Source organism: Budorcas taxicolor, chromosome 11 (assembly GCF_023091745.1).
Source record: "Budorcas taxicolor isolate Tak-1 chromosome 11, Takin1.1, whole genome shotgun sequence".
NCBI classification, from domain to species: Eukaryota; Metazoa; Chordata; class Mammalia; order Artiodactyla; family Bovidae; genus Budorcas; species Budorcas taxicolor.
Window position 1 is genome coordinate 154454529 of NC_068920.1, and position 15573 is coordinate 154470101.

Genomic DNA, 15573 nt, shown 5'->3' on the forward strand with positions numbered 1-15573 from the left:
TGCCAAGGCCTTTGACTGTGTGGATCACAATAAACTGTGGACAATTCTTCAAGAGATGGGAATACCAGACCACCTGACCTGCCTCTTGAGAAATCTGTATGCAGGTCTAGAAGCAACAGTTAGAACTGGACATGGACCAACAGACTGGTTCCAAATAGGAGAAGGAGTACATCAAGGCTGTATATTGTCACCCTGCTTATTTAACTTCTATGCAGAGCACATCATGAGAAATGCTGGGCTGGGTGAAGCACAAGCTGGAATCAAGATTGCTGGGAGAAATATCAATAACCTCAGATATGCAGATGACACCATCCTTATGGCAGAAAGTGAAGAGGAACTAAAAAGCCTCTTGATGAAAGTGAAAGTGGAGAGTGAAAACGTTGGCTTAAAGCTCAACATTCAGAAAACGAAGATCATGGCATCTGGTCCCATCACTTCATGGCAAATAGATGGGAAAACAGTGGAAACAGCGTCAGACTTTATTTTGGGGGCTCCAAAACCACTGCAGATGGGGACTGTAGCCATGAAATTAAAAGACGCTTACTCCTTGGAAGAAAAGTTATGACCAACCTAGACAGCATATTAAAAAGCAGAGACATTACCAGACCTTTGCCAACAAAGGTCTGTCTAGTCAAAGCTGTGATTTTTCCAGTAGTCATGTATGGATGTGAGAGTTGGACTGTGAAGAAAGCTGAGCGCCAAAGAATTGATGCTTTTGAACTATGGTGTTGGAGAAGACTCTTGAGAGTCCCTTGGACTGCAAGGAGATCCAAGGAGTCCATCCTAAAGGAAATCAGTCCTGAATATTCATTGCAAGGACTGATGCTGAAGCTGAAACTCCAATACTTTGGCCACCTGATATGAAGAACTGACTCATTGGAAAAGACCCTGATGTGGGAAAAGATTGAAGGCGGGAGGAGAAGGGGATGACAGAGGATGAGATGGTTGGATGGCATCACTGACTCAATGGACATGACTTTGCATAAGCTTCGGGAGTTGGTGATGGACAGGGAGGCCTGGTGTGCTGCAGTCCCTGGGGTCACAAAGAGTCGGACACGACTGAGAGACTGAACTGAACTGAACTGAACTGTTGTACTAGTCAGTGTTCTAGCAGGGAAGAGACAGCATCCTCAAATTGGCTAAACTGGGGAGAGATAAACAGAGGGACAATTTATGAAGGCATGGGCTGTTTGTAATAAAGAATTATGCTGGCCTTTGTTTCTGGTTCCTGGGAGGTAACCACCAAATCCTTGGTATTTCCTGAGTGATAGAAGTGTCTTTGTTATTCATGATGGCTCCTCAGGCCACATAGGATAGTTTATGCTTATAAGGTGACTTGTGGTGGGCTCCTAGAAAGTTAATGCTAGTGAGATGACTCAGGATGAAGGATGACCATGCCAGAAAGTCCAGCCATGTGATTAGAGGGTTCTTTGAGCAACATGATAAAGCAAGTATTCATGAAGAAATAAGTATCAATTAGCCAGCAAGAGACTGTTCACTTGAACTTAATCAATGTCCATATAATTATATCTCACTCCCTTTTCCCATTGCTTGAATTTGGGTCTGATTTCCTGTCTCTGAGACCTGCCCCTTCTGCACTCTATCCAGTTGTGTTTTAGCTTGATAACATTGGATTCTCATCCTCTTTATACACATTTACTCATGATTTGACCACAGCTTCTTTGATCTGACTCCCACAGTTGTGTATCTTGTTAGATCCTATGTAATAACAAATTCTAACACTTCTCTTTCAGAATTGTTTACTCGCAAATTGTCCTTTTCGCATCTCTTAGCATAGTCTGGGTCCTGTTTATTTACAAGATGCATCTCTGGTAGCTTCAGGAAATTTGGTCCTCATGCATGTGGGAAGTGGCAGGATGCACTGTAGGAAAATGCAGACCAAGTTTCAGCACCAAGGAGAGCTCTTAGGGAGTCAGATGATCTCATACTGACAAAAGCTTTTTATCTTGGGAAGCTCATGAATACCCCTATAGGTCACACCCATTGGAAATAATTGTATGTCCCTGGGGTGACAAAGGGTTTCACTTATTATGCTAAGTATAATGGGCTGATAGTGGTTACCCAAAGTGCTCTACTGGAGAGAAATCTAAAACCTTGTTTGCGTTCAATAGGAAATTGTTCAAAGATTGATTAATGATGTCTGCCACAGATAGAAAATTAGTAAGACATGGACTGTTTGTTATTTGTTTGCCAAATCTAGTCTAGCTCTTAAGGTCAGTCAGTCAGTCAGTTCAGTCGCTCAGTCGTGTCCGACTCTTTGGGATCCCATGAATTGCAGCACGCCAGGCCTCCCTGTCCATCACCAAATCCTGGAGTTCACTCAGACTCACATCCATCGAGTCAGTGATGCCAGCCAGCCATCTCATCCTCTGTTGTCCCCTTCTCCTCCTGCCCCCAATCCCTCCCAGCATCAGAGTCTTTTCCAATGAGTCAACTCTGCACATGAGGTGGCCAAAGTACTGGAGTTTCAGCTTTAGCATCAGTCCTTCCAAAGAACACCCAGGGCTGATCTCCTTTAAGATGGACTGGTTGTATCTCCTTGCAGTCTAAGGGACTCTCAAGAGTCTTCTCCAACACCACAGTTCCAAAGCATCAATTCTTCGGCGCTCAGCTTTCTTCACAGTCCAACTCTCACATCCATACATGACTACTGGAAAACCATAGCCTTGACTAGACGGACCTTTGTTGGCAAAGTAATGTCTCTGCTTTTGAATATGCTATCTAGGTTGGTCATAACTTTTCTTCCAAGGAGTAAGCGTCTTTTAATTTCATGGCAGCAATCACCATCTGTAGTGATTTTGGAGCTCTTAAGGTACATATAGAAACTTACTGTATGTTTTGCTATATCTGTCTATATTTTCCTTGTAGGTACTGTGTGCTGTTTTTTGTTTGTTTGTTTTTGATGAAGACTTTCTTGCCATGAGATTATAAAAATATTCTTTTACTTTTTTCTAAAGCTTTCATATTTATATTTTAAATCTCATACATTTTGTTGGTCCACTCATATCTTCCTTATCTACACCATAAAGTTTTAATAACTATAACTTTGCATTTGGATAGCTTATAGTGAAGTGAAAATCTCTTTAAGATGTCTTTTTAAGGTTTCTTAGCTATCCTTATGCATATTGTCTCCTTCAATAAACTTTAGAATCAGTTTGAAATTTTCCATTAGAATTTTAATTATGATTGCATTGAATTTATAAATTAATTTAAGGAGAACATAATTTTTGTGATTTAAAATCTTCTTCAGGAACACTGTACATCTTTTTTTAAGTCTTTCTTTACATATATCAAAAATGTTATGTATTTTTCTTTATAGAGGCTATATTCATTTCTTGTTAAGTTTATTCCTGAATACTTTACACTTTTTGATAATATTGTGAGTGGCATTTTCCATGTAAAATGTTATAACTGGTTAGTACTAGTGATTTAGAGGGCTTCCCTGGTAGCTCAACAGGTAAAAAATCTACCTGCAGTGAAAGAGACCTTGGTTCAACTCCTGGGTCAGGAAGATCCACTGGAGAAGGGATAGGCTACCCACTCCCGTATTCTTGGGCCTCCCTGGTGGCTCAGATGGTAAAGAATCTGCCCGCAATGTGGGAGATCTGGGTTCGATCCCTGGGTTGGGAGGATTCCCTGGAGGGGGCATGGTAACCCGCTCCAGTATTCTTGCCTGGAGAATCCCCATGGACAGAGGAGCTGGGCGGGCTACAGTCCATGGGATGGCAAAGAGTAGGACACAACTGAGCAACTGAGCACAGCAGCAAAGGTTGAGAAAGCTACTGAATTTTGTATGTTGTTCTTATATCCAAACTCTTTACTAAATTCTCCTACTAGTTTATAAGAGCTTTTCATTATTTTCTTTTTGGATTTTCTGCACCTATTCCCTTCAAACAGTGATTGTTTCTCTTTGTTTTTCCATATTAATACTAAATCATCAATACATCTTATATTTTATGCCTTTAAAGGTAAGTTTCAGGCATCAGTACAGCTCTTCCTTAAGCACTTTAGCATGCATATTTTTAATTAGTATTCAATACTTTATGATTCTTTTTTTGCTCTTGAATTTATACTGCTTCATGCATAGCATAAGGATCGTACAACAGCATATTTCTATTTTTTCTCTCCCATCCATTGTGGTATTTAGTCATACATTTTACTTTTTATATGCTATGAACACAAAATACATTAAATTTTATATTTGATTTATGTTATTTTCTTTTTTTTTTTCATATATTAGTGTAGGTCCAAGTTGTCTGGTATTTTATTCCTTCTACTTAAAACAATCTTCTAATGTTTGTAGTGTGGATTGGCTGATTATGAATTTTCTCAGTTTTTATTTATCTAAAAATTTTTCTTCTAAATTTTTGAAAGATATTCTCATTAGGTAGATTATTCTTAGTTGACGTGATTTTTTTTTTCTTTTAAATCTTAATGACGTCACTTTAAGGGCTTTTGTTTATGTGGTTTCTATAATAAGTCTGCTATTAATTCCCATCTTGATTCTTCTTGTGTCTTTTATCTCTGGCAACTATAAGATTAAAGATTTTTTTCTTTACCTTTAATTTTTAGCAGTTTCAGTATGTTGCAACTCTTTTTTTTTTTTTCAAGTATCCTCCTTCGTGTGCTCTGAGCTTATTGGATCTGTGATTTGTTGTCTTTCATTACTTTGGGGAAATTCTCAGTAGTATTTCTTCTGACCTCATTTTTCCTCTTTTCAACTTTTGGAATTCCAGTTACATGTTTTTATTGTTATTCAGTCACTAAATTATGTCCAACTCTTTGCGACCCCATGGACCACAGCACATCAGGCTTCCCTGTCCTTCACTATCTCCCAGACTTCACTCAGATTCATGTCCACTGAGTCAGTGATGCTATCTAACCATCTCATCCTCTGCCAGATTCATGTCCACTGAGTCAGTGATGCTATCTAACCATCTCATCCTCTGCTGCTCTAGTCTCCTTTTGCCTTCGATCTTTCCCAGCATCAGGATCTTTTCCAGTGAGTTGGTTCTTTGCATCAGGTGGCCAAAGTATTAGAGCCTCAGCATCAGTCCTTCTAATGAATATTCAGGGTTGATTTCCTTCAGGATTGACTGATTTGATCTCCTGGCAGTCCAAGGGGCTCTCAAAAGTCTTCTCCAGCACCACAATTAAAAAGCATCAATTTTTTGGCACTAAGCATTCTTTATGGTCCAACTCTCACATCCATACATGACTACTGGAAAAACCAAGGCTTTGACTATATGGACCTTTGTCTGCAAATGACGTCTTTGCTTTTCAATAGTCTAGATTTATCATAGCTTTCCCACCAAGAAGCAAGCGTCTTTTAACTTCGTGGCTGCAGTCACCATCAACAGTGATTTTGGAACTCAAGAAAATAAAATCTATCACTGCTTCCACTTTTCCCCCTTCTATTTGTCATGAAGTGATGGGACTCAATGCCCTGCTCTTAGTTTTTTTTGAATGTTGAGTTTTAAACCTGTTTTTCCACTCTCCTCTCTCACCCTCATCAAGAATCTCTTTAGTTTCTCTTCACTTTCTGCCATTAGAGTGGTGTCATCTGCATATCTGAGGTTGTTGATATTTCTCCATGCCATCTTGATTCCAGCTTTTGATTCATCCAGCCCAGCATTTTGCATGATGTACTCTGAATATAAGTTTACTAAGCAGGGTTACAATATACAGCCTTGTTGTACTCCTTTCCCAATTTTGAGCCAGTCCATGTTCCATGTCTGCTTCTAACTGTTGCTTCTTGTCCTGCATACAGGTTTCTCAAGAGACAGGTAAGGTGATCTGGTATTCCCATCCCTTGAAGAATTTCCCACAGTTTGTTGTGAAACACACAGTCAAATTCTTTAGCACAGTCAATGAAGCAGAAGCAGATGTTTTCCTGGAAGTCCCTTGCTTTCTCCATGATCCAGCAAATGTTGGCAGTTTGATCTCTGGTTCCTCTGCCTCTTCTAAATCTAGCTTGCACATCTGGAAGTTCTTGGTTCACATACTGCTGAAGCCTAGCTTGAAGGATTTTGAGCATAACCTTACTAACATGTAAAATTAGCATAATTGTATAGTAGTTTGAACATTCTATGGCATTGCTCTTCTTTGGGATTGGAATGAAAAGTGACATTTTCCAGTCCTGTGGTCATTGCTAAGTTTTCCAAATTTGCGGACATATAGAGTGCAGCTCTTTAACAGCATCATCTTTTAGGATTTGAAATAGCTCAGCTGGAATTCCATCACTCCTATAAGCTTTGTTTCTAGTAATGCTTCCTAAGGTTCGCTTGACTTCAGACTCTATGATGTTTGGTTCTAGGTGAGTGACCACAACACCGTGATTATATGGGTCATTAAGATTTTTTTGTATAGTTCTTCTGTGCATTTTTGCCACCTCTTCTTAATTTCTTCTGCTTCTGTTAGGTCCTTATTGTTTCTCTCTTTTATTGTGCCCGTCCTTGCATGAAATATTCCAGTTACATGTGTATTAGGCCATTTGATATTGTCCCACAGCTGCAAGTCTTAAATCAGTCCTTTTACCATTTTCTAAAAGATGCAAGCATTTTATAGGATTTTAACCCTATTTATCACTTCTAGGGTCTTCCCAGGTGACGCTAGTGGTAAAGAATCCATCTGCCAATGCAGGACATGGAAGAGACATGGGTTCAATCCCTGGGTCGGGAAGATCCCCTGGAGGAGAACCCAGCAACCCACTCCAGTACTCTTGCCTGGAGAATCCCACGGACCGAGGAGCCTGGTGGGCTATAGTCCATAGGGTCACAAACAGTCAGATGAGACTGAAGCTACCTAGCATGCGTATATCACTTCTAGACCTTTGTAATATTGATGCCATGTATTTTATTTTAACATATTTTGTAAGCTCCATAACACATTTGCATTATTGCTGTTATGAACAGCTTTTATCCTTATATTTATCCATTTTTCTTCATTTTCCATTCTTTCCTTTAGTTCCAGGTACCCAGCTCATTTTCCTAATCTGAAAAAGCTTTCTGTGGTTTGAAATTTTTTTTCTTTAGTATTTCTTATAGCACAAATGTGCTGGCAATGAATTTTTAACCTATATTTATAGAAAATGTCATTATCTCACTTTCAGTTTTGAAGGCTATTTTTGTTATGTATAGCATTCTATTTTGCCACATTTTTTCTTTCTACACTTTAAGGATTTCATTCCATTGTCTCCTGGCTTCTATGGTTTCCACTGAAAAGTCAGCTGTAAGTTTTATTGTAATTCTTTGAAGGTAATGAGGTAATGTGTCTCTTCCTCTTCTATGTCTCTTTTCCCTTTTAAGATGATGTCTTTTATTTTCAGCACTTTGCCTATAAAGCCGTCTCATGTGGTTTTCTTTGGTTCTGTCTGCTTGCAGTATGCAGAACTCCTTGTATTTTGGGGTTACTGCCCTTCTAACTTTGAAAAACTCTCAGATATTTTCTCTCCAAATATCAGAACTACCGCATTTCCTCTCTTCTCTCCTTCTTGAACTATAATTACACATTTTTAATAAAGAGAGGAAGACTCCCTATTTTCATTGTCTCTCACATGTCTTTGCCTACGTTCTATATATTGCAGTCTTTACCTCTTTCTATGCTGCTGACCTATCTGAACATTTTCTTCTGACATATTTTCTACTTCACTAATTACCTCTTAAGCTGTGTCTAAACTGCTGTTAAACCAATTTAATGGATTTTAATTTTAGTTTTCCTGATTTTGTTTTAGGATGCTTATTTGATTGTATTTTTATAAATTTCAAATATCTTGAAATTCTCCATCTTTTCATTCATCTTGTCCATCTTTTCTGTGATTCAATTTAACATATTACTCATAGCTATTAAGTCCTTGTCTGGTAATTCTAGTATTTCATTCATCTGCTTGTTTGCTTCTATTTTTAAATTGGTTATTGGTCACACTTACCTGTCCTTATACATGTTTAGTAATTTTTTTAAAAATATGCCACACATTGTATACAAAAGAATTACAGAAGCTCCAGATGAAGGTTTTTTCTGACTGTTTGTTACACAAATTTAATGAAGGAACTGATCACTTCAATACAATGAGGGACTGAGCTGGGTCAGGGCTGACTTGCACTTTTAGTAAGTCTCAGCCTGTTTCTGATTTGCTCTTGTTCTTTGGACATGCTCTCCCTTCCCTCCACCCTGCAGCTTTTGATTGAGAGACTGGAAAGTCTTTGACTCCTCAGCTTTAAGTAATTATGAGAAATTCAGTTTTTCTCTTTGGAGTTTTGAGCCTCTTGATGATGAGAGCACCAATGTTTGTGGCAATCTCCTCCCTCTAGCTTGATAAAGTACTGTTAAAGCAGATTTTACTTCACTTTTTGGAAGTTTTTGGACCAGCTACTCAGTCTCCCACACAGACCCAGAACGCAAAAAATGTTCTGTGGGCACATTGCATTGTGTACTCCTATAGATTCCAACCATCCCACTGGCTCTACAAGGTCACCAAAAGCTTTGCTGTCTTCTTGATATAGATCCTCAGCTTAAGCCAAACAAGATCCTCACACTCAGCCTAGAACTGGAAAATGCTCTCGAGGCTGATTACCAGCTCATCTGGGAAAACCTCTTTCTCCTCTGCATTTTATTTCATCTAGACCTCATTACTCTATCAGATCTAGGCCCTTAAATCTATTTCTCACTTCCACTGTATAATCATAAGGGATTTGATTTAGGTCATACCTGAATGGTCTAGCGGTTTTCCCTACTTTCTTCAATTTGAGTCTGAATTTGGTAATAAGGAGTTCATGATCTGAGCCACAGTCAGCTCCTGGTCTTGTGAACTATGGACTGAGGTTCGTGACGTTGTACAGGAGACAGGGATCAAGACCATCCCCATGGAAAAGAAATGCAAAAAAAGCAAAATGGCTGTCTGGGGAGGCCTTACAAATAGCTGTGAAAAGAAGAGAGGCGAAAAGCAAAGGAGAAAAGAAAAGATATAAGCATCTGAATGCAGACTTCCAAAGAATAGCAAGAAGAGATAAGAAAGCCTTCTTCAGCGATCAATGCAAAGAAATAGAGGAAAAGAACAGAGTGGGAAGGACTAGAGATCTCTTCAAGAAAATTAGAGATACCAAGGGAACATTTCATGCAAAGATGGGCTCGATAAAGGACAGAAATGGTCTGGACCTAACAGAAGCAGAAGATATTAAGAAGAGGTGGCAAGAATACACAGAAGAACTGTACAAAAAAGATCTTCACGACCCAGATAATCACGATGGTGTGATCACTCACCTAGAGCCAGACATCCTGGAATGTGAAGTCAAGTGGGTCTTGGAAAGCATCGCTATGAACAAAGCTAGTGGAGGTGATGGAATTCCAGTGGAGCTATTTCAAATCCTGAAAGATGATGCTGTGAAAGTGCTGCACGCAATATGCCAGCAAATTTGGAAAACTCAGCAGTGGCCACAGGACGTGAAAAGGTCAGTTTTCATTCCAATCCCTAAGAAAGGCAATGCCAAAGAATGCTCTAACTACCACACAATTGCACTCATCTCACATGCTAGTAAAGTAATGCTCAAAATTCTCCAAGCCAGGCTTCAGCAATACGTGAACTGTGAACTTCCTGATGTTCAAGTTGGTTTTCAAAAAGGCAGAGGAACCAGAGATTAAATTGCCAACATCCACTGGATCATGGAAAAAGCAAGAGAGTTCCAGAAAAACATCTATTTCTGCTTTATTGACTATGCCAAAGCCTTTGACTGTGTGGATCACAATAAACTGTGCAAAATTCTGAGAGAGACGGGAATACCAGACCATCTGAGCTGCCTCTTGAGAAATCTGTACGCAGGTCAGGAAGCAACAGTTAGAACTGGACATGGAACAACAGACTGGTTCCAAATAGGAAAAGGAGTACATCAAGGCTGTATATTGTCACCCTGCTTATTTAACTTATATGCAGAGTACATCGTGAGAAACACTGGACTGGGAGAAACACAAGCTGGAATCAAGATTGCCAGGGGAAATATTAATCACCTCAGATATGCAGATGACACCACCCTTGTGGCAGAAAGTGAAGAGGAACTAAAAAGCCTCTTGATGAAAGTGAAAGTGGAGAGTGAAAAAGTTGGCCTAAAGCTCAACATTCAGAAAACGAAGATCATGGCATCTGGTCCTATCACTTCATAGGAAATAGGTGGGGAAACAGTGGAAACAGTGTCAGACTTTATTTTTTTGGGCTCCAAAATCACTGCAGATGGTGACTGCAGCCATGAAATTAAAAGATGCTTACTCTCTGGAAGAAAAGTTATGACCAACCTAGACAGCATATTCAAAAGCAGAGACATCACTTTGCCGACTAAGGTCCGTCTAGTCAAGGCTATGGTTTTTCCAGTGGTCATGTATGGATGTAAGAGTTGGACTGTGAAGAAGGCTGAGCGCTGAAGAATTGATGCTTTTGAACTGTGGTGTTGGAGAAGACTCTTGAGAGTCCCTTGGACTACAAGGAGATCCAACCAGTCCATTCTGAAGGAGATCAGCCCTGGGATTTCTTTAGAAGGACTGATGCTGAAGCTGAAACTCCAGTACTTTGGTCACCTCATGCGAAGAGTTGACTCATTGGAAAAGACTCTGATGCTGGGAGGGATTGGGGGCAGGAGGAGAAGGAGATGACAGAGGATGAGATGACTGGATGGGATCACGGACTCGATGGACGTGAGTCTGAGTGAACTCCGGGAGTTGGTGTTGGACAGGGAGGCCTGGCGTGCTGCGATTCATGGGATCGCAAAGAATCGGACACGACTGAGCGACTGAACTGAACTGAACTGAGACCTCATTACTACAGCTCTGTGACATTTTTAATAATATGATTTTACAATTTATCTCTTTTATTCCTATTTAATGTAATCTGGCCTGCCATAGCCTACTACATCTTAATCAGAGAGAAAATTATCCTTCCTTTAAATGTTTAAGACATATTTAAACTTACATTTTTCCTTATATGTCTAGAATTTCTCAGCATCTATATTCTCTCTTTGAACAAGTTAAGGACACTTTCACTCCCCTTTCTCACCCCTGAATACATCCCACATTGAGATCATCTGGGGTTTAGTTCCTGGGTGATGGTTGCCATTGCTGCAGCTGCTGTTAGACTTAGCCACAAAATTTTACTATTTTTTCATAAGTGTTTCCTGTATTCCATGTCTTTTTTAGCCTTGTATTAATTTTTGTTTTCTTTGATGACAGTAATTCTTGAGTAGTTCCTTCAGAGAGTCTGTGTATAATAATTTTTTCAGAGAGTCTGTCCCAAAGTTTTCATTTTGCTGTCTCTTGAAGGTTAGTTGGGTTGGGTATAGGATCTTGGGATCAAAACAATTTTCTCCAGAAATCTGGAGAATTCCATTGTCTTTCAAAGAGAAATTATTTGCCAACCTGATTCTTACTCCTCTGAGGATAAGCAGTTCTCTCTCTCTCTCTCTCTAACTTTATCTTTTAAGACCTTTCTCCCTGATATTTTACCACAATGTGTCCAAGGGGTGATTCTCCCTCCTTCCATTTATATGTTTAGCACTTGATTGATCCTTTAAAACTGAAGACTCTTGCCTTTCTTCAACGGAAATGTTCTCACTGATTAATTATCTTCTTTCCTCCATCTTTCTGCCTTTGGAACACCTACTAAACACTAGATGAATGTTGAAACTTCCATATCTAATCTCTTTGTTATTTAACTGTTTTTTTTTTTTTCCATTCTCGTCATCTCAGTCATTTTACCCAACAGTTGAGAGAATCCTTTAGCTTATTTTTAACTCACTAATTTGTTCTGTTTTTTTAATTCTTTTTTTGGCCACACTGCACATTTTCCAGGATCTCAGTTCCCCAACAAAGGATTGAACCTGGATCTTAGCAGTAAAAATGTGAATCTTAACCACTAGACCACCAGGAAATCCACTAATTTGTTCTTTCAAAATAAATTTTGAAATATTTCAATGATATACAAAAGTATAAAGAATTAATAATACAAAAACATACTGGCACACATCACCCAGTTTTGTCAACTATTACCATTTTCCTTATTTTCTTCATATTTTTATTTTTAAGAAATAAAACATTACCAATATAATTGAAGCTCTTTTTATTCTCTTACCAATTCCATTCCTTCCCTTCTTACTTCAGGGATAACAATTATATCAAATTTGGTCTTTATAACCTCAAAAATACCTTTTACAGAAGTGTTTCTATACTATATAATTCATTTAAGGGTGCTATATCATAAATTTTAGCATTTGCGTAAAATTGTTTAACCACATCGCAATCAATATATAAAATAATTCCATCACTCAGAAGGGTATCATTGTGCCCCTTTGCAGTTGACCTCTGCTCTGACCCTGGCCCTAGACAATTGCTTTTTGTCATCATAGCTTTGCCTTTTCAATAATTTCAAATAAATGTAATTGTATAGTGTATGGTCTTTTAAGTTTGGTCTATTTTACTTATCATAATATTTTTGAGACTCAGTCATGTTTTGCATGCATTACTTCATGTTTTAGTACTTTTTATAGCTGGATAGTATTTCCAAGTGTGGCTATACAATAATTCATTTATCTGTTCCCCAGTTGATAAACATTTAGATTACTTCCAGTCTGAGTCTCTTCTGTGTAATAAAACTATGAACATTTATGTATAGATCTTTGTGTGGACATATGCTTTAATTTCTTTCGAGTAAATAACTGGAAGTTGAATTGCTGTGTTATGTGTTGTGTGTGTTTAACTTTAACTCTAACGTACTGTTCTCCGAAATGACTCTGCCATTTTGCACTCCTGCCAGAAATCTATGAGAATTCCAGTTGCTCTATATCCTTGCCAACACTTGGTATTGCCAGTCTTTTTAACTTTAGTATGTAATGGTACCTCATAATTATTTTAATTTGTATTTCTCTAATGACTAGTGAAGCTGAGCGTTTTTTCGTGTAACTATTTCTGTTCATATATATGCTTTCATGGAATTTCTGTTCAAATCTTTTGCCCATTTGTTCTGTTGTTTATCACATCACAAGAGTTCTTTATATATTTTGAATATGTACTTTTTATATATGTTTTTCATGTAAATTTTATTGGAGTAAATCATCCATGTTATAGTGAGTGCATCAAAAGTATATCTATTATTTTCATGCTTTAACTATATATAGTAGGCATTATACCAATTTATCATTCTGCATAGCCTTTTTTTGTTTCACTCAGCATTATATTTTTGAAATTTATCCCTTTGGATACGTGTGGCTCTAGATGATTCATTTTGTCTGTTGTATAGGATTCTATAATGTGACCAAACCACAATGTGTTTATCCAATCTGTTGGATTATAGGCTGTTTCCAATTTTTTACTATTACAAACAGTTTTGCAATGAACACTCTTATACATGTTTCCTTACACACAAACATAAGAGTTTCTCTGAGAATATACCTAGAAGTGGCATGGGAGCTGCATATCTTTACATTTATTCAAATTTCTCTTTGGCTATATTCATTCTACTATTCAGCCAACCTACTGAGTTTTAAATTTGAACAATTATTTTAAAACTTCAAGATCTCTTAGTGACTCATTTTAGTAACAGCCTGTTCTCAATTTATGGATATGTTATCGTCTCCCATCTCCCTAGGGATGGTAATCACACTACTTTAAAGACTTCTTTTTTGTGTGCTGTCTCTCTTACGTTATATTCGCTTTAGTCTTATGTCTTCTCTGTTAAGTTTTATGTCTCTCTCGCACAGTGTTGATTTTCCTCAAATGCTCGGGTGTTCTTGGTTTTCTGCTCACCTTTGCTTTAAGAATCCCTTTTTTTGCCTGTTTCTGAAGGATGATTTCAACCACAAGGTCTTGCCTCTGATCATCCTTGTGAAGGAGTTCTGCCAATGGTGTGTGATAGAAGTTGGGTATCACTGGATTCCTCAGAGCACATTCTTCACTCTCAGACCCAAACATGTTCACTCCCTATGCTGGTTTGTGGGTAGATTCCCTTGACATCAGCTCCTCAGCACAAGGGGAGTGGTGGAGGGCAGCTGGGCAGAGATGGGTCAGCCTGGCTGCTCTAAATGCAGCATCTCGACTGCCCAGCCTCATGATTGCCCCAGGCCCGCCGTGCTGGTCTAGGTGCCCCCTGATCCTGTTGACTCTGAGATGGGAGCATTCCTGGAGCCACCCCGGCTCCTTGCACAGTGACGCTCTCCTTATGCGTTTTAGGCTATGGGCTCCTCTGTCAATCCAAGCCTACCTACTTTCCATCTTTCAGGAACTCCACGAAGTTTCTGGTCCACTGAGGACTTTCTTTCTTGATTTATACAACCGTCACAATAGAATACATTTACATTAACACATATATTTTTTTCTGTTATGACTAGAGATTTGAGGAGCTAGGACTGGACCCAGCCTGTCACTTTAATCCAGTCTCTCATGCTTCTTTTCTTAAGTTCCAGCTTCTCCATCTTCCTTGGAACTCTTGGTCCTGGGGTCTCTCTGTCTCTCTTTGTGTCTCTGTCTCTGGCAGTGGTCCTGTCTCTCTGCTTTTCTCTGACTTCAGTTCTGATTCTATTTACATCTTTCTCCTTGGCTTCTCTAAGCCTTTCTGCCTCACCATCCCCTAATGTCGGTGGCTGGTCTGCATCAGTGGGAGGCTCTGGCCCCCACGGCTGGCTGGCTCTGGAGCAGTTTGTGGGTGGGGGAGCCCCAGATTGCTGCAACGTGGAACAAGGATTTCCAACACATGCTCCCTCTGGCAGCCTGCCACCACAGCTCACTGCCTGCCAACATCACACTTCAACTTAAAGAGGGAAAACTGCCAGACCAATGTTTTAGCTACAGCCCCGTGTCAGGGTTGCATGGGGGATCTCACCGCAGGCCCTGCCAGAAGTTAGAGCTGTGAGGGGACTGGGGAAGGGGCTTGGGGCTGCTCAGTGTTGGTGGGGGGTCCTGGCTGCCACTCTCTCCCATCTTACTCACACTGAATATCAGTAAGTATGCTTGGAATGTACTCTGAGTGTCTCCCAGGATGGGGGCTCTTCCTGGGCTTAGTTCACACCTGGGCAGGTAGACACCTCACGGTCCTGCTTTCTCTCCTGTCCTGTGCCATCCACAGTGTGGTCACCTCCTCCATCTCTGGGCAGAGTAGCTCTGTGCTGTGAACTGAGACACTGTAAGCTCAGGAAATGGTCTGGAACTGAGGAAGTCAGTGGAATCACTCTGCTTTTACTGGTCAAGAGTTAGGAAATGTCAGCATTTCCTAACATTTTGTTCTTACCAATGAAGAAGCATTCATTCTCACCAATGAAGACATTCCCTTCCCTCTCAGTGCAAAAGTTTTTTCTTTTCTAGAAGTGCACCCCTGCCAGTCTAGAAGTGCCCATCTTTGCTAGTACAGACATGTCCATCAATTCTACCAAACATAAGGGTTCCTATTCACATCAGTGTAGAAGCACACCTCTCTGCTTGTGAGATGCACCCTTCCCCTCTAGTATAGACTCACCCGTTCTTTCTTTCATGAGAATCATTCCCAGTTCAATCACTTCAGATGCTTCTGTTCTGATCAGTGTAGAAACA